At 41.3% G+C, this 27,903-nt stretch overlaps 1 protein-coding gene across 1 annotated transcript in view; it reads right to left on the bottom strand.

Annotated features, from left to right (window-relative positions):
- The window catches only part of LOC149088352 (ferric reductase 1-like), a 282,687-nt gene that overhangs the window by 235,187 nt on the left and 19,597 nt on the right, over positions 1–27,903 (bottom strand). The window lies entirely within an intron of this gene.

Here is a 27,903-nt window from a genome sequence, read left to right as displayed (position 1 = left end):
TTTTATTTTCCATCTATACCCTTTCAAAAAATCAAAAAAAAAAACTTTAAATTCATGAAAAGAAATATATATATATATACATACACCAGCTATAATACCCGGCATTGCCCGGGTTTTCTTCAATGAGGCTTTTTTGATCATGTGATATCTCCCTCTTTCTTTGAGGGACATACAAAGTGTGTCGAAGTTAACCAATATGGCGACTTCTCGCGCGACTCATGAAAGAAACAAATCTAGATTAAAGAAACGTAAAAATGAATATATATATATTTCCCCATTTTTTAAGGGGTGCTAGGTATTTCGATTCCGGACCCCCCCCCCCCTGAAATTCAAGTTATCCATCTGCCTGTTTCTGCTTCAAAAAATGCTTAATTAAAGCCGTGGAATTTCTCCGATATACTTTACGGGCCCATAATTAATTTTAAAACAACCTAAACTATATGAATTGATGCAGTTGAATATTAAAAGACAATACGAAGGCATTAATTTTCATGCTTGAGAAGATATAAATAAAAAGTTGAAATCAATGCATGGATATCCAACTCAAAAGTAGGTCCGGCTAATTACTTCATATTTAATCTCCTGGGCTTCGTTATATATCTCTAAGTGAACTCAATATTTCAAAAATCGAGAATTCAATACAATTTTCAAAATTATTGATGTGGCAGAAAAACCCCACCAAGTTTCCGTATTTCTACAGTAAAATCAGAAATTTTAACACTGATTTCTACGGGGATCATCCTTTGCCTGACCCTCAAAGTGATGCTGATGATGATTCGGACGACTATTGAAAAAAAAGCAAATTGTAGCCTCGTAGGTTTGAAACTACTATATTTATTTTCAAGAAGGAACTAGAAATTCACATCTGGTTGAAAAAAATCCTGTCTACAACAAAACATACACCGCGTGGGCGACATCACAACTTCCTTGTTCGAACTACTCTGTTAACGGGGGCACTATTCATAATGTTAACGAGAGCCGTTGTTAACGGGTTCGACCCTATTCTTATAATGTTTCATTATTTCATTTCACCAACTTACAAAGGTCTTGGTTACCCTACTGCAACATTGAATCTAATCATCCCACTAATGTAAACATCCCAACTGCCGTGATCGAATTAATTCATAATCTTACGAATTTTGTGCTCCATAGATATCATTGCACTGTGAAACTAAGTCAATAACCACAGGCCCGTGTAAATGACAAGTCCAAGGAAACAAAGATAAAATAGTTAATTAATCTTTAATTATTAGGCTACTATAAATAATGGCATAAATATACGATTTACAAATAGAAGCTAGGATAGTGCATTACATATTTTCAATTTACATGGAGAGTGATAAATGGTTCGTAAAGTCGGAAGTGTGACTTACCCCAATTCCGGTGAAGATCAACTTCTCTCTTTCGTGAGTGCACATCTCACTTATCCTGTGGACTTCTAGAAACTATCCTGAATCACTCTACACACTTTCTCAGTCTCTGAGTTTTCCTCCTTTTCCTATACTCTTTGAAGCTCACTCTCATCTCTCTCTAACTCCCCTGTGTGTCCACTCTTCTCAAACTTCATATATATATTTTTCTTTGGCTATCCGCCTACTCCTACCTATATTCCATAAACTTCATCTCATTCGCTAATTCCGATTTTCTTTCCTAAATTTTCTTTACCAAACTTCTCTTCACTTTACATTATTGGATAACATTTTCCTATGGACATGCGTTTCATTGGCTACTGCTATCCCTTTGGTTCGGTTGACGTTCCTGTGGGAACTATTCCCAGAATTCGCAAAATCTCATTTCACCTAATACCATCTGCTCTAACCCCGGACTTTCTCACGCCTTTACGTGTATACAAAATTCTGACCAGCTGCAAATATCATTGAAATATGAGCGCGGCCGCTGAATTTTATTACCATATTCTTCTTATACCGATTTCTTTGATAATGTCCTGCACCCTTTATACGATTCATTTCAGTCCCCATATTTATAGATCTGTTTATGGCTACTTTTTATACTACTTCTTCGATCCCGTATTCCTTACGTGCTACGCGCCAAATTTATAGGTTTCTTTCATGATCCATATTCTTTGGGCCTCTCTAACTCCTAACAACTGGATAACACCTGGTTGGTATGGCTTTGAAATACATAATTTCAAAGTCCATCCTTTCATACCATTATCCCTCGAACGATACTATTATTTAACCTTGCTAATTCCTTTACAGTATAACAACTCTCGAACACGACTGGCACGAGAGCGAATCTCGGGCGCGCCACCTATTTTCACGAATACGGCCGGTCTTGACCGTCACAGACTCCCCCTCTGGTTTCGTGAAACCATCTCGGTATGAAACCAAGAAGGATCTACAAACAAACAATGCGGTGCATAATCCAATCATAAAAATACGTTACACATAAACAATAATCAAAAATATCTGACGAACACTTTCAATAATGGAAGGCAATAAAATAAGAAAAAAAAATCCCACATATTTTCAAAAATAATATATATAGTTCATTCTTCACGAGAACGATGACTTGTAGGTAGATCAATCTGCAACTTTTACGGAGGGTGGCCTCGTCGACGCATAGGCATCACCGGTGTCTGTGCAATGTTCTTGCAAGGTCGAAGTGCTGATGATTCACTCCAAGCGATACCTGAGGTGAAGATGTACTGGCCACATCATGTCTACATGAGATCTCTGGGATTTCGGCGATGAGCGTCAACAGTTTTTGTCTTTTTCTTTCGTCTTGTGGAAACTCTACATGCTCCTGGAAGACGGATTCGTCCTTGAAGGTCATCTCAGAGTATTGACAGACGATCATCTGGACGCGAATCGGCTGTCGCGCTTCTGGCGATGACGCTGTCGTTTCCTCGGCGTACGCCTCGTTCATGTGGGTCATGACGTGCTTTATCATCTGCAATTTCCGACTGAATGTGGACTGGCAGATTTCGCAAGCGTAGGCAGCCTGCGAGTGATTGGCGGACACGACCTTGCCGCTGCTTGAAGTTGGTGACTTTGGGACATGGAATGGCTTCTTGAGTGTTGCTCGTCAACGTGTCTCTGAAACTGGCTCTTCTGCATCGTCGGCATAGCCGTCGTTTCTATCATATTCTCGGTCTTTTTGCGTCCCCTTTCTCTCTGGCTTCGGATGTCCACGAGTCCAGACGGGACAGGCTTGCGACCCTTCTTGGTTTTCGCTTGAGACATTCGGTACTGAGACACAGGTGTTGGTGAACTATTACCAGTGTTGATATGATGTTGAACGAATGAAGTAGGCTGTCCCCCTGGTTTGAAGACATCCTGATGTTCGCTTAGCAGAGCGCTAAGTTGACACTTTCGTTCGAGAGACTTCATAGACCTTGCTGATAGACCGGGTACCATCAGCCAGAAAAATAGTCGTGGTGACACTGTTTATTGGTATATTTTTACTTAGGAAAAGCTTGTATAACAGTTCCCTGCAACCAAGTGTGTCGCACCTGTGTCGATGCATATGAGACCACTAGCTACTCGCTAACTTGTTACATTAATTTGTAGTTAAATTTTAATGAAGCCTTTTAGAATATAATTTTATTTATAACGCCAGACAGTCTGGGAACTGGGTTGGACTTTTATTCAGATATCGTGTATAGAAATAGGTGAGGCACCTATATGCACAGGTGTTACCTCCAACGCCTTTTGCAGATTCTCAGAATTGACCCTGCCCTTTGGGCAGTGGTACCTTGAGAAGGAGTGGCAGATGGATTTATCATTGGTATGTAGACATCGGGGCAGCAGCGAGATTCCAGTAAGGGATTCTAGTCTGGGACCCAAAGGGGAGGGGGTGTGACGTTTAGGAGACGGAACCAATGAGAGGGAAACAGGAGGAAATTGGACGAGAGAAGGTGGTTGAGGGAGACAGAACGAACTAGGTCTTGATGAGAGGTGGTTGTCCGGGGTTTTTGGAGGAAAGTGGAAGGAGCGGAAGATGACGAAAGTCTGGGGTAAGTCTTGACCTATTGCTTTCTCCATTCCTCTCTCGCTCAAGGAGTAGTAGCATAAAACATATGTACTGATTTATAAGTATGTAATTTAAATACATCCTCATATATACATTATTTGTTATAGCTGTAAATAAATAATAATTTACTCCGACCTGAGGACAAGGGTTGAATAATTGAGTGATATTAATTGATATCTCGAGTATCCGCCCCAGACGCTGAGAGCAGCTCTGGGACACCACGATCTCGACATACTTGAATTTCCATCAGCGGTAGCGATACCTGAGCATCTATGGGTTGACAGCTGTACAAAATAGCGTTGTTTAGAGATTTCACAGCTGTCGCAGTCGATGGAGAGCAATTTGGACATTTTGCTTTGATGAACCCTGGCATACGACATCCATAGCAAACGATAGACGATCTGTCATGTAAAGGTACGAATTTTTGGGGTTGCACAGTAGGGTGGAACGAAAAAGGGTGTTTTTTTCACTTTTTTTTAAAATTGATGTTGCCTTAGTATCCAAAAGATGCCTTTCAAGGTTTTAAGAAGTTATACCAAATTTAGGAAAATATTTTAATATCTTGAGGTTCCTCACAGACCCTAAAGGTCGAGCAAATAGACTTTTCTAAGAGTACACATTTTAAAAATCTTTTTAAACATAAACGAAGTTGATGATTTTTAAAAAGTATTTTTAAAAAAAGATAAACACTTAATTTAACGTTATTCAGTACACATGAAGCAAAACTGAATATATATATAAAAACCCACAGAAATACTCACAAGTTAAGAGTTCCATACATAAGTAATAACTGACAAGCAAATATGCAGCTGTCATGGCATTTGAAAGGAGAATTTTTCAAGCACTCCGAATATAGTGATTGAGGGAGATGAAAATAAACCCCTTTTTTTTGCGGGGGGGGGAGACAAAACTATAAACATGTTCCAAATTAAAAAGCAAAAAAAAACATAGTTTGACGATATAATGCACTGAACAAAGCACTGAAATGGCAATCGCAAAAGTGAATGAATATCTAAACCAGAGCTTCAACAACAATAATTATTCAATAGCAGTTTTTATCGATTTAAAAAGAGCTTTTGATAATGTAGATCCATCTCTGTTATTACATAAGATGGAGAATGCCGGAATTCGTGGTGAACTATTGCGGTGGTTCGAGATGTACTGTTATGGACGAATACAGGCAGTCTATATAGAAAATGAAAAAAGTGATTACCTTGAAATAAAAAAAGGAATACCTCAGGGAACAGTACTTGGCCCCACACTTTTTCTGATATATATAAATGAATTATGCCTTCTAAATTTGCATGGTAGAATAGTGTCTTTCGCGGATGACACCGTATTATATGTTGAAGGTAAAAATATTTCTCATTTGATAACTGAAGTTGAAGATGACCTTAGACAGATTAACACATGGCTAACAAAAAATAAATTACTTCCAAACGTAGACAAAACAAAATTCATCTGTCTAAAAATTAGAGATATTAAACCAGAAACTCCAATATCACTAAGATTACACGTTTGTAAATACCCCTCCCAAATTTGTTCTTGCAGTCACATAGAAAGAGTAACAGAATATAGTTATTTAGGTGTAGTTATACAAGACGACCTAAAATGGAATAGCCATTCTAACAATGTTACGATAAGAAAACAACGATAAGAAACGATAAGAAAACAAATTGCAGCTTTATATAGATTAAGAAACATTGTAAGTCCGGAACTCCTTAAAACAATTTTCTACGCCTGGATCCAATCAAGAGTAACTTACGCTATTACAGTGTGGGGAGGTGCCTATCACGACAATATTAAGAACTTAAATAACATCTATAATCGCATAAAACGTAAGGTAATGTTATTTAATAATCCAGATCTACTGAAATCAGAAATTTTAATACTTGATCTAAGACAAATTTATGTGTATAAAATGATAATTTTTATGACTAAAAACCATAATTTATTTCTTAAAACTAATAACGATAGAACCTCAAATAGATACAACTTCTTGTATATAACTCCAAAAACAAACAAATACCTTGTTCAAAAAAGTATAAATTACCTAGGACCAACTATTTGTAACAAATTCGGAAAAAAATTATCAGACCTTAGAATAAATAAACATCTCAAGAAAGAAATCTTCACATTCTCAAACTCTATAACGAATTTTGAAAGGTTTATTGAAAATATAAATAGGTAACCAAGGAAAAATTTGAAATATCTAGAAAAAAAAATGAATGAAATGAAATATAAATCGAGCGTGCCGTTTATTATATATAATATTTATTAAGCTCTAGGACGGACCAAATAGGTCCCTAAGAGCTGCATAGTGTATGTTTTGTTTTTTGTTCTGTTGTCTTTATTTTATTTTGTATATCTGTGTCCATGTATTTATGTGTGCTGTTTTGAATTATTAATAAAAAAAATATATATATAGGTGTCAGGAGAATGTGTCAATTGCTTTCTCTATTATCACACTGTTATTACATTTCACTTTTTTGCAAAATAGTCCACTTTTTTTTTAAATGATGGAAGAGTTCTCTTTGATTTTATTTTGAATTGAATGGAAAATGGAATGTACGGATTTCTGCTTCTGATAATTCTTCATTTCTAATTTTCAGAATTCTCTTGATTCCCAGTTTTCTGTAAATGAGATTCTCATCTGAGAATAATGAGAGTAATAAATTCCCTGAGTGGGCGTAGAAGTTTTTTTCTCCCATCGCCAACACAATCTAATCCATAGGATCCCATGTTATACCCGTAGCTTCTACCGCCCCCCTGGAACATTCCATCGCCCCCCAGGGGGCGTTAACACTCATGTTGGGAATCACTGATCAAGATGCTTTACAAGATGCCTTAGAGGTAACTCATTAAAGTGAAAAAGTCAAATAAGCCATTGCAAGGGATGGCCTATTTCTTTCCCTATTTATCTGATAACACCATTTTTATAACCAGTATTGGTAACAGTCCCATCGCATCCGATCGCCATCAATTCCTTCGTATCAAAATCTTGCTTCAAAAAGTCTAGGATTGATGATTTTATATCCATTGCTCTACTGCTTCTTGGAGTTGTGTGACCGAGATAAATTGGCCCGGGTTCCTGCAATATGGTTACGTGTTCTTTAGATATGGTTCTTCTATGGAAAGAATCACCTTCTTTGACATTAGCTAAGGTTTTGTCTTTTCGACCATCAAAATATATTCCTCGCACATTTTGTTCTAGGAATTTTATCTTGCAAAAGAACTCTCTGTGATGCTCTTTCACGCCTTATTTTCATCCGGTCTATTGTCATATTTGGCTTCTCTCTCGTCAATAACCCAACATCTTCCAGCACAGCATTCGCAATAATTGCAGCTGATCGATCAGACACACCAGTTCTATCATAAGCAAGAGGAACATTTGGTAATTCAGTTCTCATCTGAGAGGATGATGGCTGTTGTGTTTTCTTTAACACTTTGTTAGCCGAGTGGATAACACATGGGTATTTATTTTGATGAGTATTTATTATTACGTTAGACTTAGATAGATTACATACATATAGATAGGAAGAATTTATAAAGCGGAAAGAGCAGAACATTTAGACATCTTGTCTACTTGATGTCCGAGGTGGAACTCCCTGTTTCCCCTTACACAACACTAGGCGGCGTTGTATGTTCTTATCAGTTTAGTTCTTTTAGTCATTTCTTATAAGGACACCACATTCCTCCCCGCTAATTTAAAGATCCAACTGGACAGGAGCTTTCCTGGTTCGTTGGGAACGTCGCAAAGGAAAGGAAGTACTGGACATCGCTGGTGCCTTAGCTGGTGTTGGTAGATCGCTACTGATCTCTGCCGGAGTTGTCTGTTCTTCTGGAGCAAACTGCACTTCGGAGTCAGCAGTGTAGCGACCTCTACTTGAACTTTCACCGATTGCGGAAAAATTATGACGTCGCACTTCGCAATTTTCTGGTGCGAATATTTGTTGCCTAGCAACACGAGTTGCGATAAAAAATCGAATGTTTTTCTTCGCAGTCGGCAAGCAACCATTGTCATGTGATGTCTTTCAGTTTTATGTGTCCGTACCAAATTAAACATGTATTATATAAAACCTTCTGATTGTTATTATATTTAATAATGGAGCTCAACAACCGGTCCTACAGATAGGCGCCTGCACACCGGTGCCCTGCATCGGTCCCTAAACCGGGTCCCTAAACTGGCGACGCCGGACGTGATTTCGAACAGCGCCATGATTTCGAACAGCAAGCTTCTCAAGGTAAGCGAGTAATCGTTTTCTCCGTTCCAAATGGACAATCCGCCGAATGTCGATCGCGTCGCTATAAAGCCGCCTCCATTTTGGAGAAACAATCCAAACTTGTGGTTTATCCAACTAGAAGCACAATTCTCGATCGCAGCGATAACTGCCGATGCTACGAAGTTCAACCATACTATCGCTGGTATCGATGCCGATATTTTATCGACAGTCCAAGATTTAGTTCTAGAACCTCCCCAGCAGAATAAATACGACGCGCTGAAGACACGATTGATTCAGGTTTACGCGGAGAGCGAATCATCGAAAATCCGTACGCTACTGCAAGGTTTAGAACTAGATCAAAAACCATCGCATCTGCTTGCCCGAATGCGTGAGCTTGCCGGACGTAACTTTAGTGATGACTTGCTGAAATCGTTGTGGTTAGCGCGACTCCCCGCTAACGTCCAAGCTATACTAGCTGCTTCGAGCGAAAGGCTTCCACAACTCGCTTCGATAGCAGATAAAATCGCTGAGTTGGCCATTCCAAATATCTGTTCAGCATCCGGTCGACCTGAGAACGCAATCAGCCAATCACTGGAGCAACAAGTCGCAGCTCTGACCAAAGAGTTGAGTGAGCTGAAGGCCGCTATTCACACTTCACAGCGACGGCCTAGACCTCGATTCCGTCATCGAGAACGGTATTCTCGCTCGCGATCCCACAGCCGAGCCCAATACAAACAAGCTGAAAATGGCTTCTGCTTCTATCACACCAGTTTCGGAGCTCAGGCTAAGAAATGTCAACAGTCCTGCTCCTTCAAAACCTCACCGGGAAACTAATAAGGCAGTCGTCCACCGGCCAAGGCCACGGCTGCCAATTCGTCGACAGAATCATACTGGCCGATCCTTCCACCAACTGGACTTTTTTGATCGACACGGGCGCTGATGTGTCAGTCGTCCCGCGAACTGTCGTCAATACCCACAAGAAACCCGAGAAGTTGATTCTTACAGCCGCCAATGGTTCCTCTATCTCAACTTACGGTACCAAACTGCTAACATTGAATTTGAACCTCCGAAGGACATTTGCTTGGCCATTCATCACAGCCGACGTAACCCAACCAATTATTGGTGTAGATTTTCTATCGCATTTCAACCTGTTAGTCGATAGCAAACATCATCGCCTCATCGATGGAACGACCCTGCTATCCACCACTTGTTCCATTGCGAGAGACATCGCAGCTCCATCTTTTTGCTTGAACGGTATCGATCTATTATCATCGCCATATCGGGATATAGTCAAAGAGTTTCCTGATATTCTCCGTCCACACATCCAAAATAAGAAAATTAAAGAGCACAATATCAAGCACTTCATTGAGACTACAGGTCCACCAGTTTTTGCCCGACCTCGACGGCTTTCCACGGAAAAGTTGAAAGTTGCACGAAAAGAGTTCGAGTTCATGATGCAACAAGGACTTTGTCAGCCTTCGAAGAGCAGTTGGTCTAGTCCACTCCATCTAGTGCCAAAGAAATCTGGCGACTGGAGACCGTGTGGAGACTATAGAGCACTAAACAAAATCACAGTTCCTGATCGTTACCCGATTCCTTTCCTCACAGATTGCTCGCACATTCTCCACGAAACGACAATATATTCCTCAATCGACCTGATTAGAGCGTATCAACAAATTCCAGTGCACGAGCCGGATATTCCAAAAACAGCAATTACTACACCGTTTGGACTCTTCGAATTTCCGTATATGACCTTTGGATTACGCAATGCAGCGCAGACCTTCCAGAGATTCATGAATACGATCCTACAAGGATTGGAATTCGTATTCTGTTATTTAGACGATATCCTGGTAGCTTCTCCAGACGAGCAAACTCATCTCCAACACTTACGTGAAGTATTCAGTCGACTTGACGAATACGGACTGTGCATAAATGTGCCAAAATGCATATTTGGCGTCCCGACCATCAAATTCTTGGGATATGAAATTAGCAAGAATGGACTCAAACCGTTATCCGCCAAAGTAGATGTCATCAAGAACTTTATGCAACCCACTTCCGCCACTTCCTTGCGCCGATTTCTGGGCATGTTGAATTTTTACCACCGGTTCATACCTAAGTGTGCAGACCTGCAGCGACCACTCACCGCTATGTTAGCAGGTCATGCGAAAAACAGCCGGAAACCACTCAATTGGACTCAACAAGCTTCACAAGCCTTCGCAGATGTCAAGGAAGCGCTATGCAACGCCACTTTGCTCGTTCATCCAAAGCCAAACGCGCACATTTCTCTCGTAGCAGATGCATCGGACAATGCCATCGGTGCAGTGTTACAGCAAGAGCATGACGGTGTGATCCAACCCCTCAGTTTTTTCTCTCGCACACTCTCCCAGTCTCAAGTAAAATACAGTGCGTATGACAGAGAACTTCTAGCTATTTATAGCGCAGTTAAACATTTCAAATGCCAGCTAGAAGGACGTCATTTTACCATTTATAGTGACCATCGTCCATTGATGTATGCCTTCAAACAAGACCCGAACAAAGCTTCGCCTCGACAACTACGGCAATTAAATTATATCGCAGAATTTACTACTGATATCAGGTATATTCCCGGACCAAACAATGTAGTTGCTGACACTTTGTCACGCATCGCAACTATTGCTTCTCCATCACCAATCGACTACGATGCGATTGCCGACTCTCAATGTGACGATGAATTACGTGAACTCCAACAAAGCTCATCATTGAAAATCGTCAAACTGCGTTTGCCGGATAGTAATATAACGAAGCACTTGTTTTGTGACATTTCTACGGGACACATCCGTCCTTATATTCCAGAATCACACAGAAGACAAGCTTTTGAATCACTCCATACGCTTTCTCATTCAGGTATCAAAGCTACTACCAAGTTGGTTTCTCAACGCTTCATCTGGCGCAACCTCAAAAAAGATTGTCAGGCGTGGACTAGAGCATGCATTGCATGCCAACGTTCTAAAGTTCACCGACACACTCGTTCCGCTCTGGCCGAATTCAAAGTACCAAACAATAGATTTCAACACATCAATCTCGACATAGTTGGCCCATTGCCATTATGCCAAGGCTCACGGTACCTCCTAACGATAATAGACAGATATTCCAGATGGATCGAAGCCGCACCTATGCCGGACCAAACTGCCGAAACAGTCGCCAAAGCCCTAATTGCGACCTGGTTTGCCAGATTTGGCATACCACAGAAGATTACCACAGACCAAGGAAGACAGTTTGAGAGTCATCTTTTCCAAACCTTAAGCAGATACCTCGGATTCCAACATCACAAGACGAACGCATATCATCCTCAGGCGAATGGACTCATCGAGAGACAACACCGATCTCTGAAAGCTGCCCTAAGATGCCGAATCCAATCCCATGCAGCTTGGGTTGACGCTCTTCCATTAGCACTACTAGGCCTAAGATCTGCAGTGAAAGAAGATTTAGGATGCTCCTCCGCCGAAATCCTCTACGGATCACCATTGCAACTGCCTGGCGAGTACTTCTCCGCAATACCAGACATCAAACAATCCGATTTCGTCCATCAACTTCAAAAACTAATGCGTTCAATGAAACCCATACCTACAACAACTCACGGATCTACGCCAACATATGTTCCTACATGTCTACAATCCGCATCTCATGTCTTCCTGCGTAACGATGCACCACACTCTGCCTTGCAACCAACGTATCAAGGCCCATTTCTGGTCAAAGATCGACGAGATAAATTCTTCGACATCGACTTCAACGGGACATCCAGGAGAATCTCCATCGATCGGTTGATCCCAGCTTTCTTAAGTGACCAGCATACCCAAGTGCCTTCGACGTCACCCGTCCATCCAAGTACAGTACCAGCAACTGTGACTCGTTCCGGTCGTCATGTCCACTTCCCCGACAGATACTCGACCACGACATTTCGTTGACACTAGGGGGGGAGTGTGTAGCGACCTCTACTTGAACTTTCACCGATTGCGGAAAAATTATGACGTCGCACTTCGCAATTTTCTGGTGCGAATATTTGTTGCCTAGCAACACGAGTTGCGATAAAAAATCGAATGTTTTTCTTCGCAGTCGGCAAGCAACCATTGTCATGTGATGTCTTTCAGTTTTATGTGTCCGTACCAAATTAAACATGTATTATATAAAACCTTCTGATTGTTATTATATTTAATAATGGAGCTCAACAACCGGTCCTACAGATAGGCGCCTGCACACCGGTGCCCTGCATCGGTCCCTAAACCGGGTGCCCAAAGCAGCGACAGGAGTTGATGAAAGTTTGCCTGGAACTCGGGGTATCACCAAGCTTGGCTGGACTTGATTGCCAGCTGCTCTCATCTGGTCGGTGTGACGTCGGAAGAGAGTTACATTTACATCTACAGTGTAGTGTAGAACTCCGTCTTTGTTGAGAACAGTTCCGAACTTCCACTTGTTATTGGCGGATCTGTAATCTCGCACAGCCACACGATCTCCTGGCTCGAAAGTTCGGTCATAGAAGTCTGTGACCCCATTTCTGATTCTTTCTTGAACCCTGTTATTGATATTTGGCAAGACTAGGTCTATCCTAGTTCGGATTTCTCTTTTTAGGAATAACATTCCTGGGCTTTGCATGGTAGTCGCATTTGGCGCTTTTCTGTAATTCAACAGAAACGTGCTCACTTTTTGGTAGATGTTTCCGGGAAATCTTTGCATCGCCCGAAGGGATTGTTTTAAGGTGTGAACGTATCTCTCTGCCTGCCCGTTGCTTGATGGTTTGAAGGGAGCACACGTTTTGTGCTTTATTCCATTATTCCTCATGAATATTTCAAACTCGTGTGATGTGAACTGAGGACCATTGTCACTCACTAACACTAAAGGCAGTCCAAATCGAGAGAAACAGTCCCGTAGGCATTCAACTGTCTTGAACGTGTTTGTTGATTTCATCGGGTATACTTCCATCCATTTAGAATGAGCATCGACTACGATCAAAAACATATGCTCGAATATGGGACCTGCGAAATCTACGTGAATTCTCTTCCACGGAGCACTCGGATATTCCCAATGGTGTACCCTTGCTTTCACCGGATCGGACTTGAATCTGGAGCAATCTGGACAGTTTTTAGCAGCTTTTTCTATGTCGCTATCAATGTCCCTCCAGTAGACGTAGGATCGAGCAATTGCTTTCATTTTAACAATGCCCAGATGGCCTTGATGGAGCTCATCAAGAATTTGATTTCTAAATTTCTTCGGAATAAAAACTCTTTGGCCATGCATTATACATCCGTCCTGCAAGGTATACTCGGCTTCCTTCCCTCCTAAAGGTTCACCGAATTTCAATTTCCTCAGCAATGGACCCAACTCTTCATCATTTTGTGTGTCTTTTGCTAAATGTTGAGCTTTCACTGGTAGTGTTTCGATTTGATTCAACTGGAGGAGTTCTATGTCATCCTTGACAACTAAGTCTTCCGACCTTAAAGGTAATCGGGAAAGACAATCTGCATTACCATGGTTCTGTGTGTTACGATAAATGATATCGAATTGATATGCTTGTAAGATCAAGGCAGAAGTCGAGTAGCCGTCAACACTGGTAGACCTTTCTTCGAGCTGAATATCGCTACCAAAGACTTGTGATCTGTTATGAGAGTAAATCTTCTGCCTTTCAAGTAAAGCATAAATTTCTTTACTGCCCAGATAATTGCCAAAGCTTCTTTGTCAATCTGAGAGTATCTCTGTTCCGTTTTTGTCAGCGTTCGAGAAGCGAAGGCAATTGGTCTTTCTGTTCCATCAGGTAAGACATGTGATAGAACTGTTCCTATTCCCACTGGAGAAGCATCCGAAGCAAGAGTAAGAGGTAGTGTAGGATCATAGTGCATCAAGATTCGCTTTGAGCAAATTTCCTTTTTGATCTTCTTGAATGCAGTCTCACACTTTTTAGACCAATGCCACGGAACATCCTTTTTTGTCAGCTCATTGAGAGGATAGACAATGGTTGCCAGATTAGGACAAAATTTCCCGTAGAAATTTACCATGCCCAGAAACTTTTTATTTCCTGAACGTTTTTCGGTGCGGGAACTTTCAGAATTGCTTCAGTTTTCTCATTTGTTTCACTTAGGCCATTTTCATCAATTTTGTGACCTAAGAAATTTATTTCTTTTTGAAAAAATGTGCTCTTTTTCAAATTTAACTTCAGCCCATGCTCCTGACCATAACTTCAAAAGCGAATGAAGTACTTGCTTCGGCACCGATTGATGGACCAACTTCAGTACTGGTAGATGGAAATGCTAACTTCAACGACAAACTGTGTTTTGGCTCATGTAGATCACTTTCCTCAGAATCGTTGGATATGGATGAGATTTCAGTGGTTGATGAACTAGTTTCCGCCGTTTCTTCTTGAGATGACTCCAAACGGGATACCATTTTCATTTTCCTTTGTTCATTGTTTTTCAATTTCTTCGTTGTTAGGACATCTACTCGACCAATGGTCATCTTGCGTGTACTTCTTTGATCTCGCTCTAAATTTGGGACCTTTCTAAACTTGTCACAGTCTTCAAAATCACATTTGCATGCTGCAATGTCGAACAATTTCCGTGCTTCACACTGAAAAGTTTTTAAAAAAAAAAGTACAACTTGAAAGTTTGAGAATCTTTCCTTACTTTCATATTTTTCTGAAGACTCTTGTATTTACAGTTAAAGTCTTTGAAAATTTTGCATATCCGTTGGTAAGAAACCGTAGGAATTGAAGCAGTTTTCCAAATATTTTCTATGTTTGGCACGATAATTTCAAGAATGTCTGCAATAGCTGGATTTTTTCTTGATTGTTGTGCCTTCATATTGCGTTGAGTCAGCAAGTAACAAAGCTTAACATCGCCATAGGTGGGTGAGACCAGAGAATCCCACTCTGTTAGGGGATTTCCTAAAATGTCACAACAATAAAAGCTTGTATTCATCATTCTGACTGCTAAACACCCTTTCTTTTAAGGGGTAAGATTACAAATGAATACTGAAAACAAGGAAAAAACATCGAGGTCACTGATTGAATCACGTGTTCAGGGGAATAGGAAAACCTTCTTCGCGGTGTCATGTTACAGAATTCCACGCGTGCGTAAAAACTTCAGGGGCGATGAGAAACCTCAGGAAGTTGGAATTTTGGGGAAAAAAATTAGGAATGGCATTTCTTCACATAAAGGCATATTTTAAATTCTATTACGATGGCAATTTCGAATTTTTTTTTTCGTTCCACCCTATTGCACAGTTTTATGAACTTGTTCGGGTTTATACGAAAAATTGTTTCGGTTGAAAACACTTTTAATATTATCATAAGCATCAAGTTTATCCGCAAGAACTCCATTAGATTAATCTTTAATCCTTAATAACTAATCCTTAAATTATCCATTAGATGCTCTTTGCATTCAGGAGGGACTTTTTTTTTCATCTGGTTGGTGATGATCAAGTCTGTTAAGCCATGGAAAGTTGTGATGTTCGATTCAGTTAACCAGTTCTCGAATAACGACCTGAGCTCGAAATAGTAATCACGCCAAGTACTGCCTTTCTATTTCTTGTGAGTAGCAAACAGTTGACGGAATTTTTCAGCTGATAATCGAAAACGTTTCAGGAGGACCCCCTTTTACATGTTGATAATCAGATGCATTATCTTCAGGTTCCTGTGCGATGAGCGATGTTACACTGCTCGGCAGGACTGTGATGAGGTGGGATACTCAAAATTCTTCAGGGATCTTCGTCAATTTGAGTTTCCGTTCAGCGAGAGACAGAAACAAGGATATGTCATCCTTTTGAACGTCGAAACTCGGGAGCAGTTTATGAAGTTCAAATCTAAGTTCTGGTGACGTTGACACAGAGCTGACACTGTTATAAGCCACTTCGGTTTGGAGTTTGAGTTTTTCAAGTTCGAATTGCATTTCCAACTTTCGGATTTCGATTTCCTTTTCCGCTTGAGGCGTGGCTTGTTCCCTTTGATCTTGGCGCTTAGAGTCCGAAATTCTCTCATCGATGACAGTTAGCAGGAATTCTTTCATAAAGTCTCATCATAATCGTCGTGGTCTACTATTGCAGATTTTATCTGAACGACTGTCATGTCGCTTGACACTGCTACTCCCAATGCTTGAGCTAGAACGATGAGGTCTTACTTCTTTCCTTTTGCTAAATAAGCCATATCACACTATGTATAAACCAATGTTTCAATAACAATAACAAAAAAAATCTACACTTTTGAGACTCGCGGAGACTCGATATAAAAAAACCGAACATTAAACATTTTCACACTCAACGAACACTTTCGAGAATTTCGAAAAAACTGGATACAATGAATTTGTTTCAGGTTGAAAACGAACATCGGACGAACATTTTCACACCCGACAAACACTTTCGCGAATTTCGAACAGCTGATGCGATGAATTCCTTTCAGGTTGAAAACGAACATCGGACGAACATTTGCGACGAAAGTTTCTTACCAATTGGTAGATGTAGTGTTCTGTAGGGCGTCTCTCAGTTGAGAACCTTGACGTAACAATATGGTATAAAACTCGAGAGCGCAAGAAGAAGAAAAGCCTCAGGAGATGGAAGATTGCAAAAACAAAATTGGACATTCGAAAATAAACAGAGAGGGAGAAGTGTGTGGGAAAGCGATCGAGTAGGATCGTCGTCGCATATTTACGTTCTTTTTTAATTTTTTTATTAATAAATTTCTGTTTATGTTTGTCATGATGAGTGCTCACTATTCAAAGAACATAAGGTCACTACAGTAGGTATGTTCAGGCTGAACGCTGACGATTCCGCTCGAGTTGAAAAACCGTCATACTTCACGTTGGGCGTCAAATTGTAGTCTCGTAGGGTTGAAACTACTATATTTATTTTCAAGAAGGGATTAGAAATTTACATCTGGGGGGAAAAATCCTGTCTACAACAAAACATGCACCCCGTGGGCGACATCACAACAACTTCCTTGTTCGAACAACTCTCGAACACGACTGGCACGAGAGCGAATCTCGGGCGCGCTACCTATTTTCACGAATACGTCTTGACCGTCTTGACCGTCACAAAATCATTATAAAGGCATACACGTCTGAAACGCATTGCTAGGGAACCACGGTAACCAAAGTACACGTTCGAAAAGTGATTGTCGAGGCCCAGAAACCATTGTTGTCCGACAGTTTTTCGCCCATTTCGGGCCCTTGCTCAGGTCTGACAAACTTTTAAAGTAGCCTATCGTTCAAGTCGGGTCCCATTTGGCATATATTCAAAATTTGGCGACGATCGATTTAATATTGTAGATTTGTATAGAGGACACACACACAGACAGAAAATCAATTTTATATATATATACACTTTCGTTTCCAATATTATCTTTAAGAATTTTCTACTGAATTGTTGATACTGTGGAAAAAATTGTACATTAACAAAAAAAAAAAGTAGTTTGATAACTTTTTGTGGTGCTCTTTTTCTCCTGATGCCCTAAGCATATACTTATTTCGCTTATCCGGCCCTGGCTATCAGTGATCCGATTCCGTATTTGGTATAAAGACACTAACAGTTTGAAGAAACTCCGAACAAGAAATTTCATAATCTCCTTTGCGGAATTTCTACCCAGATCTACCAAACCTGGCGGCAATGCATTTACTTACCATTACCAGTTTGTGACAAAAATGGTACTTTTGAGTGAATCCTGAAGGAAATGGGGGGGGGGGGGGGTGGGACAATTCTGAAAAGGTTCGTGTTTAGCTAGCTATTCTACGTAGTTATACGTGGTATTATAGGTGAAAGTCGTTAGGAATGAATGGTTTGCTGCGCATCCACAAAAGCTTATTTTTTTGTTAGTCGAACTTTCGGACATCCGCTTGGTACATGTTCATGAATTCGGTTTAACGAGATTTAACCCTCAACTTCATGCCTATGTGGCGGATAATGCCTATTGATATGAATAAACAAATGGAGGAGGGGGAACCGAAAAGCATATGAAGGTCGCTTCATTTTTCTGTACGCATGGCAAAACAGAGCGGAAATTGATATTAACACGTACAACTTTTTTTACTGTTATTAAGAAATAGCTTTCATGCGCGACGTCAGCACAAGTTCAATTCCGAATCCCCGCCCCCCCCCCACACCCCAGAATGACCCTCGTCAGTTCAAGTCAAATATAAAACTTCGAGCCGAGTTCAAAGCATATAGAATTTCGGACGAATAACGAACTCAGTATACGATAACAAAAGTTTCATAATAAATAGATGGGCAATAACATCTCAAGAAGATCATTAAACAAGTATATTCATTTTAATTTGAATAAAAATGCCGATAAAATTTTCCCCAAGTACAGAACGTTATTTACAAGCCGTACACATTAATTTTTATAGAATCTGCTACTAAAAAATGGGTTTGATAATGCACATTTTCAACCTCTTATTCAATCTTCACCTTACATTCCAATATCTCTACGGCAAGGATGGAGAGTGCCTTTTGGAGAGTGCGGGGCCTCTTTATTGGTTTGAAAATGTGCCGCAGCTCACTTAAGTGCTCTGGAACTGTGCTGCGAGGCACTCAAGTGATCTGAGAATGTGCCACGGTTTACTAAGGGCCGTATTCACCGTCATGGTTTAAACTGTAGTCACAATTTTTGGATAAGAGATCAACATAGATTGGTTAAAAACTTGAATTTAACCAATATCCATGTGATCTCTTATCAAAAAGTTGTGACTATAGTTTAAACTACGTCGGTGAATACTGCCCTCAGTGATTCATCGCGGGTCAATTAAGTGGTTTGAAAACGTGCAGCAGCCAATGAGAATTCTGAAGATGCATCACGAATTGCTAAAGTGATCTGTAAGTGTACTGCGGGTCACTTGAACGATATGAGAATATGCCACGCAAGCCGTTCAAGTAATCTAAACGGTGCCGAGGATCACTCGGATGATTTGTAAATATGTGCCGGGTCACTTCAGAGATCTGAATTAAGCGAGTGAATTAAGTGATCTATAAATGCGCCGTTCACGGGGTTGTCTGGTTTAAACCACGTTGGTTTTAACCCTTTCAGTGGCAATCCCGAGATATCTCGTCAAACTGATCTGCTTTATTTCAGCCAAACAGAAATATTTCGTCTTCCAAAAACGCTTTGAAGTTATTTACTGTAAAACACGTTTTCTATTCTCCAACCCACTCCACTCAATCAACTGCCAGTGGGCATAGCCACCTCTTGTTCAAGGTTAGAAGCGAAAAAAAAGAAAGTGAGTGTTTTCAAACCCGGACGACTGGTTTGGAAGTGTCGGACATCATAAGTTATATTTTACCCTGGTGACTCTGGGCTGATTCAAGAAAGTGGAAACTAACGAGCTGGCAATTCAATTTGCTTCTTCTTGTCGTAATGCTGCACCAGATTTCCCCAAGCTTCTTGATAGTTGGCCTCCGAGATTGGAATGTGGTGGATGATATCGGCTGGAGCTTTCTCGAGTAGTCCTTTCAAATAATGGAACTTCTGTATTGAGCTGAGAGTTCCGTTATTATGTTGTAATACGGAAACAACAACGGAACTCCAAGCTCAATACGGAAGTTACATTAAAGGACTCCTCGAGAAAACTCCGGCCGATACATGTCCTTGAAACTGAGCCATTCCCTGTATTCTTCACTGAACGCGGGAGTGTTCAGCTTCTTGAGCTTGAACCCACTTGCCCCAGCGATAGAGTTCTGAACTTGATCTACGTAGCTGAAGTGAGACGCCTCAGCCATCTTCTTGGAATTGATGAATCGGTTCATCTTTGATTTGACGTCGAAATACTAATCTTCGATGTATCCCATCAACGATAACTCGTCTGGAAGGACTTTGTCATACTCCATGATCCGTCTGAGGGCTTCTTCAGTCTGTTCTAGTCTCGCCAGGACTGCTTCCGCTGATGTAGGACTGCTTCCTCCAGCGACGCAGCGAAACTAGTAATGCGAGTCTAAGTGGCCTTCTCTTGTCCTCGTAGCTTGACGATTTTCGTCTGACTCGGCATTTTAAGGCAAGATGATCTGATTCAGATTCGGATCCTGGACGAACCCACAAAAATGTTCTGTTCGCGTTTACGAAAAAATAGAATTCTTGGTTTAAACGAAAAAGAGCAATTTAATAAACTCCGAATTGATCAGAAAAACATAACATAATCTACCATTTCTTTTGAACAGAGGTAACAACACACTATCTCGGGCCCAAGGAGCACCGATGCCCATACATCTGCACGAGAAAAATAAAGAAAAGGTAAACACAACGCCATATGATAATGCGTTACAGAACTGTACAGTGGGATTCGACTGTAGTTCACTAGCAATAAAACTTTGAGGAATGGAAAAGTATTTGGTGAAAAAAAGGCCAAGAGCGTTTTATGCTGAAATTTTAATTTTTTACTATTTAGAAACCTTTGAAAATGATCTTTTATAAACTAATTTTTTTAAATATTTCTCTTTAAACCTCTCGGCGCTTTACAGATACGCAGACAGCGGTAAAATACCGAGCATCAAGAAATTCACATAATTTTTTATATGTACAAAAATTTATTATAGTAAAGAATTTATCACCGTATATTATTTATAAAAAAGTGAATGCTTAACGGAAGGATGAAGCCAAGCTACCTGGTGGGTTGAAGTGCCAAAGTTCCCCGACTCGAGCAGAATCCTGGAATTGAAAGAACTCGACCACCTGAGGGTCAAGGTGAAAAAGTTCAGCAATAATCGGCAGAGATTCATCGAGTGCTTCTAATGTATGGCCTGGGCTATCACAGCACAGGCTGCAGGAAACCGGAGCGTTGTGTCAAGTGCATCAAGGAGCATGGAAGTCGAGACTGTCCAACGTGCGGGGAAAGGATCCCACACAGTATGTGAATTGTAAAATATTCCACACTGCGAATTACCGGAACTGCTCTTTCTCTCCCTACTGTAGGTCTAGGCAGAAAAGAAGAGGAGATTCAAGTCCGTGTACCGGGATCATCTAAAGAGAACATGGTGCTGGCTATGAAGAAACTACCTGTCACTACTGGGTTATTGAGCGAGCCATTGGAACGCAAGCAACCAAAGTTACTCCGGCAGTTGGAACTAATCCTTAAAAAGATAGAAATCAAGCTGATCCTGTAAACAAGCTTGTTGTAACCATCAAGGAAACTCTCAACGAAATCTCGATAAATCATCTCCAAGATAATGAAGAGGTTGCGCAGAGACTAATAGAAGTCATCAACGGACACGTTAAATATTTTAACTCGCTCCAGCGAGCTGTGGCGTTGATCATGATGAAAGGATTTATTTACCATCAAAGGGGTTTTTTGTGTTACAGCCCTAAAAAGCCACAGCCATGGGCTCTGGTCTATTTTCCCCTTTTCTCTCTGCAAGCAGTTACTTTGGACCAAGAAATTCTGATCAACATCTTCGAACTTCGAATATTTGAAGAAGGCTCTCTCGACCAATAGAAAAGAAACTCCGATTACAACGAATGGTGTTTCTCTTGTAGTGACGTCATAGTTCGGCTTACAGGCAGCGAAAATCAAAGTTCAACGTGGAAATCATTAACCCAGCTTTTTGACTTGCGGAATGCGAGAATTTTGTGTCAAGTCCTGCCCTCAAGTCGATTACAGCGGCTTACAGAAGGCCTGCCAGGCTGAAAATCGATGAGATAGAAATATCTCAAAGGCCATGTAACAATTGGGTAAAATCCGCTTATTTAATCAAATTATGAATTTAGAATAGGGAGAATAATCACGAAATTTAATTGAAATTAAATTTTATGGAAACGATTACGATGAAAATGCAACCACAACAATCATGATTAGTTGTGTCAGAGAAGAGATCAATCGCTTGTAAAGTGCGCCGGAGAAGACGACGACCAGCGGTGATTGGTCCAATCTTGATTGCAGCATCGGTATTGGCTGGATCCGGTCCTAGATTGCGTGGACAATGCTGAAAATGAGAAAATTGAAGTAAAGAGCCTAGGAAATCCTAGCCGTTAAAGATGGGCTAGTGAAAATAAAGTAAATAAGAAATTAGAAAAAATATATGAGAAAGAATCTGTATATATAAAATTGATTTCTGTATGTGTGCATGTTCTCTATACAAATCTACAATTTCAGATCGATCGTCACCAAATTTTGCATATATACCTAATGGGGCCCGATTTAAACGATAGGCTACTTTAAAAGTTTGTCAGAGTAGGGCAAATGCCCGAAATGGGCGAAAAACTGTCGGGCATTAATGGTTTCTGGGCCTCAACAATCATTTTCGGAACGTTTACTTTGGTTACCGTGGTTTCTTTAGCAATGCGTTTCGGACGTGTATATTAACCTTTACAATGGTTTGTCACTTCTTTAACGTTGCCAGTGTATGTATAACAGTTTATGCCTTTATAATGGTTTGCCACTTTTCAATCCTCCCAGTAATGAGAGCTTTTTGAATAGACGTCATAATCATCAGAATAACTTTGAGGGACAGGCAAAGGATGATCCTCATATAAATCAGTGTTAAAATTACCGATTGTACTGTAAAATTGCGGAAATTTTTAGTGGGGGTTTCCACCACATCAATAATTTAAAAAACAGTATTGAATTCTCGATTTTTTGAAATATTGAGTTCACTTAGAGATACGAAGCCCAGAAAATTAAATATGAAGAATTAGCCGGACCTACTTTTGAGTTGGATGTCCATACAATACAGTTGATTTCACCTTTTTATTTATTTCTCAAGCATGAAAATTTATGTCTCCATATTGTCTTTTAATATTCAACTGTATGAATTCATGTAGTTTAGGACGTTTTAAAATTAATTAAGGGTCCGTAAAGTACATCGAAGAAATTCCACAGCTTTAATTAAGCATTTTTGGAAGCAGAAACGGGCAGATGGATAACTTTAAGTTCAGGAGGGAATAGAAATACCCAGCACCCCTTAAAAAAGGAAGAAACTATTCAGTTCATAAAGGAACTATTCATTTTTACGTTTCTTTAATCTAGATTTGTTTCTTTCAAAAGTCACGAAAGAAGTCGCCATATTGCTTAACTTGGACACGATTTGTATGTCCCTCAAAGAAAGAGGGAGGTACCACGTGATCCAGAAAGCCTCACTAAAGAAAACCTGGGCAGCGACGGGTATTATAGCTAGTAATACACTGAAGAGCCAAAAAAACTGGTACGCCTGCCTAATATCGTGCAGGGCCCCCGCGAGCACGCAGAAGTGCCGCAACACGATGTGGCATGGACTCGACTAATGTCTGAAGTAGTGCTGGACTTAATTGACACTGCGGAGTCACCACTGCGGAGTCTCTACACAGAGCCACAGCTTCCGAATAAACATTTATTACGACGACACAAACATGATTATCTTGGTTAATGAAAAAGGAAGGCAGACATAGAAATTTTCGAACCTCACGCTTTCGTGTGCAGTGACTCTCTGCTCTGCTGTTTTCCAGACGGTCGTCTCCAGTACCCGGGATCACGTGACACACCCGAGGTCGTTGACCCGACTCTTGGTCTTGGGGGGGTCGTCTGCGTGAGACACCACACACTCCCTCCCCAGTGATCACGAGTAATAAGAGGTGATCGCGTACTATGGAGTAGCATCAGTGATCACGAGCACTGTAGACGATCTGGAAAGTGGACAGTACGTCCAGAACGAGTGGTTCTGGCTGGTTTCACAGCAGAATCAGCTGCGAGTCTGTCAAACGTAACTGCAGTTGGTACGTTTGGAGATACAGGTACCGGTTCCACCGTCGGATTCACGAGAAATGCCGGTTTAAGCCGATCGACTGACACTGACACTGATTTTCCTCTTATGTCCACGTTGAACACTTTGTCGGTCCGGCTGATCACTCTGTATGGTCCTTCAAATGGCTGTTCCAGAGGACGTTTCACCCTATCAGTTCTCACGAAAACGTGAGAAGTAGTTTTCAAATCATGGTGAACAAATGTAGGATGTCCTCCATGCCGTTTAATTGGTCGTGGCTGGAAAGTTTGGACGTGAGTTCTCAGCATTTGTAGAAACTCAGAAGCGTCAGTTGAGTTGGAATTAGCTCGTGCTTGGAAAAATTCACCAGGTAATCGTAAAGTTTCTCCGTACAGAAGTTCTGCAGGTGTGCACCCCAAATCTTGTTTCAGAGAGCACCGAAGACCGAGTAGAACTGTAGGTAATACTTCAGTCCATTTATGGGTTTGATCGCATTTCAACGCGGCTTTGAGAGGGCATTGCCACTCTTCCAACATACCGTTCGCCTGTGGATGGTACCCAGTTGTCCTGACCCGTTTTGCTCCGATGAATTTGGAAAGCTCCCGGAATAGCTGCGATTCGAATTGGCGACCTTGATCAGTTGTTACTGTCAAAGGTGTGCCGTATCGAGAAATCCAGGTGGAAAGAAAAGCTGTAGCTACCGTGGTTGCTGTGATGTCGCGGATAGGTACCGCTTCTGGCCATCGTGAAAACCGGTCTATCATTGTTAGGCAATAAGAATATCCATCGGAAATGGGCAGTGGGCCAATGATATCCAAATGAATATGTTGAAATCGTTGGGAAGGTTCCACAAACGATTGTAGTGTGGATCTCGTGTGCTTGTGCACTTTGGATCTTTGGCATGGTATGCACACTTTTGTCCATTTAGCACAGTCTTTAGCTAGACATGGCCAAATGAATCGCTTTCTGACCAAATCAATAGTGCGTCTAATTCCTGCGTGTGAGAGTTTGTGCATATTCCAAAACACATCATATCGAAATTTTTTTGGAATATAAGGTCGAACAGCACCTGTTGATAAATCGCAGTAGAGCGCTTTAGCTGCGTCTGGAAGAAATACTTTCTTCAGTTGCAAAGCTGATTTGCTCTTTAGAAGTTCCTCTAGTTCTTTATCCCGGGTCACCACTGCGGAGTCACTACACAGAGCCACAGCTTCCGAATAAACATTTATTACGACGACACAAACATGATTATCTTGGTTAATGAAAAAGGAAGGCAGACATAGAAATTTTCGAACCTCACGCTTTCGTGTGCAGTGACTCTCTGCTCTGCTGTTTTCCAGACGGTCGTCTCCAGTACCCGGGATCACGTGACACACCCGAGGTCGTTGACCCGACTCTTGGGGGGTCGTCTGCGTGAGACACCACAACACCATGAATCCTGCAGGACTGTCCATAAATCCGTAGGAGTAAGAGGGGGTGGAGATCTCTACTGAACAGCACGTTGCAAGGCATCCCAGATATGTTCAATAATGTTCATGTCTGGGGATTTTGGTGGCTAGCGGAAGTGTCTAAAGTCAGAAGAGTGTTCCTGGAGCCACTTTGTAGCAATTCTGGACGTGTGGGGTGTCGCATTGTCCTGCTGAAATTGTCCAAGTCCGTCGGAATGCACAATGGACATGAATGGGTGCAGGTGATCAGACAGGATGCTTACGTACCTGTCACCTGTCAGAGTCGTGTCTAGACATATCAGGGGTCCCATATCACGCCAACTGCACCCGCCCCATACCATCACAGAGCCTCCACCAGCTTGAACAGTCCCCTGTTGACATGTAGGGTCCATGGATTCATGATGTTGTCTCCATACCCGTACACGTCCATCAGCTCGAAGCAATTGGAACCGAGACTCGTCAGACCAGGCAACGTGTTTCCAGTCCTCAACAGTCCAATGTCGGTGTTGTCGGGCCCAGGCGAGGCGTAAAGCTTTGTGTCGTGCAGTCATCAAGGGTGAGTCCAAACCGATAGCTCAAGCTTGGATTTTTGGGTTTATTGGCGCAAGGACCAATTTGGTCAAACTGCGCCAAAACAAATGTAAAAATAAGAAAAATGTCCTTTTGTCATGTCAAAAACTAAAACTGTGCATGATAAAAAAGCAACATGAAACATAAAACAATGACATGAATTGTAAAAACTATAATTTGTCATAAAAACCAATGGCTTTGATGAATTTAAAAATGCGAGATGCATCGCAATGGTCAGATAAAATGTCACGAAGTGAAAGATGATTCTGACCAAAAGCGGTCGTAAAATGATGACGATGGTGCGAACAAGTAAAAGCATGGGCAATGGTCAATGGACTTTGACAATGAGGGCACTGCGGTTGACTCTCTCGTAGTAAAAGATATGATTGTGTGATGCGACTGTGTCCTATGCGTAACCGGGCAAGCAGAACTTCCTCCTTTCGGTTAGTTCTGCAGCTCGAACGCCAGCGGCCAAGTGTGGGCTTGATGGCAAATAATTTGTTATTTATCTGATTATTCCAATGATCCTGCCAGCGGCGATGCATCACTTCCCGGAGGATTGAGAAGTGGTCACTGGCAGGTACCAAAAGGCTATTATCAATGTTAGTTGTTGTTCGAGCTGCGTTGTCTGCTTTTTCGTTGCCCGGTATTCCTACATGACTTGGTACCCAGTAAAATTTTACTGTGGTACCGTGATGAATGAGGTGATGTAGTTCATGAAAAATGGCATGAATGAATGGATGAGTGTGAAAAGTGAAGGAACACAGTGCTTGCAATGCGCTGAGAGAGTCGCTATAAATTATGCATCGTCGGTGGCGTTTGCGTCGTATATGACGTAGAGCCTGAAGGATTGCGTACAGCTCTGCCGAATAAATAGAGAATGTGTCGTGAAGTTTGAAAGATGTCTCCTCACAGCAGATGTAGGCACAACCGACATGCCCAGGGCTCTTGGAGCCATCGGTATATATGGGGAAGTACCTATTGTACCTACCCCTGTGCCTGAAGAATATCTGTCGATATATGACATCTGCTGTGGTGGCTCTAGGGTGTAATGATAATGAAAGAGAGACATCTGGCAGAGACTGCTCCCATGGTGCCAGCTGCCAAGCAACTGGGGCCACACGACTGATGTCTATTTGTATTTCTTCTACAAGTGCCCTCATACGAAGACCGTAAGATGGAACACATGAAGGTCGAACAGCAAAAAGTCTATGAAATGATGGATTGAAAATGACATTATGCAGTGGATGACCTGGTAAAGACTTCATTTTGATATAATATTTCATAGAAAGTTGTTGGCGTCTTGATGTCAGTGATGGCTCGTTACATTCGACATAGAGGCTTTCCATGGGAGAAGTTCGGAAAGCTCCAGAGCAAATGCGGAGAGCGAGATGATGAATTGGGTCGAGCACACTCAGATAGCTCCGAGGTGCTGACCCGTATACAATGGAACCGTAGTCGAGCTTTGATCGTATTAGAGCTTTATATAAGTGAAGGAGCGACTTACGGTCAGCTCCCCATGATGTAGACGAGATTACCTTCAAGAGGTTCATCGTCTACATGCAACGAGCTCTTAATTGCGCAATATGAGGTTTGAAAGTCAGTTTTTTATCGAATGTGACGCCGAGGAATTTTGTATTTTCTACTATTGGTATTTGACTATTGTTTAGAAACAATTGTGGGTCATCGTGTAGGTCTCGACGCCGACAAAAGTGCATAGCGACAGTCTTGTCAGCGGAGAATGAGAAGCCGTTATTATGTGCCCACTTGCTGATCTTGTTGAGTGCGGTTTGTAATTGTCTCTCGGCTGACCTCATATTCACTGATTGATACGATATTGACAGATCATCCACGTAGAGTGCGCCAGTGACAGACAACGGGAGTTGGTTCAACACCCCGTTGAGTCTTAAAATAAACAGTGAAACACTTAAAATGCTACCTTGAGGTACACCTTGTTCTTGGATTTGGGGAGCTGATAATGTACTTCCGATCCG

The sequence above is a fragment of the Pholcus phalangioides genome, unplaced genomic scaffold (assembly GCF_987345545.1).
Source record: "Pholcus phalangioides strain wild (caught in Gottingen) unplaced genomic scaffold, Ppha-v1.0 ptg000003l_1, whole genome shotgun sequence".
Taxonomy (NCBI): domain Eukaryota; kingdom Metazoa; phylum Arthropoda; class Arachnida; order Araneae; family Pholcidae; genus Pholcus; species Pholcus phalangioides.
The sequence above is the reverse complement of the archived record's forward strand: the minus strand, read 5'-3'. Positions and strand labels throughout refer to the sequence as shown.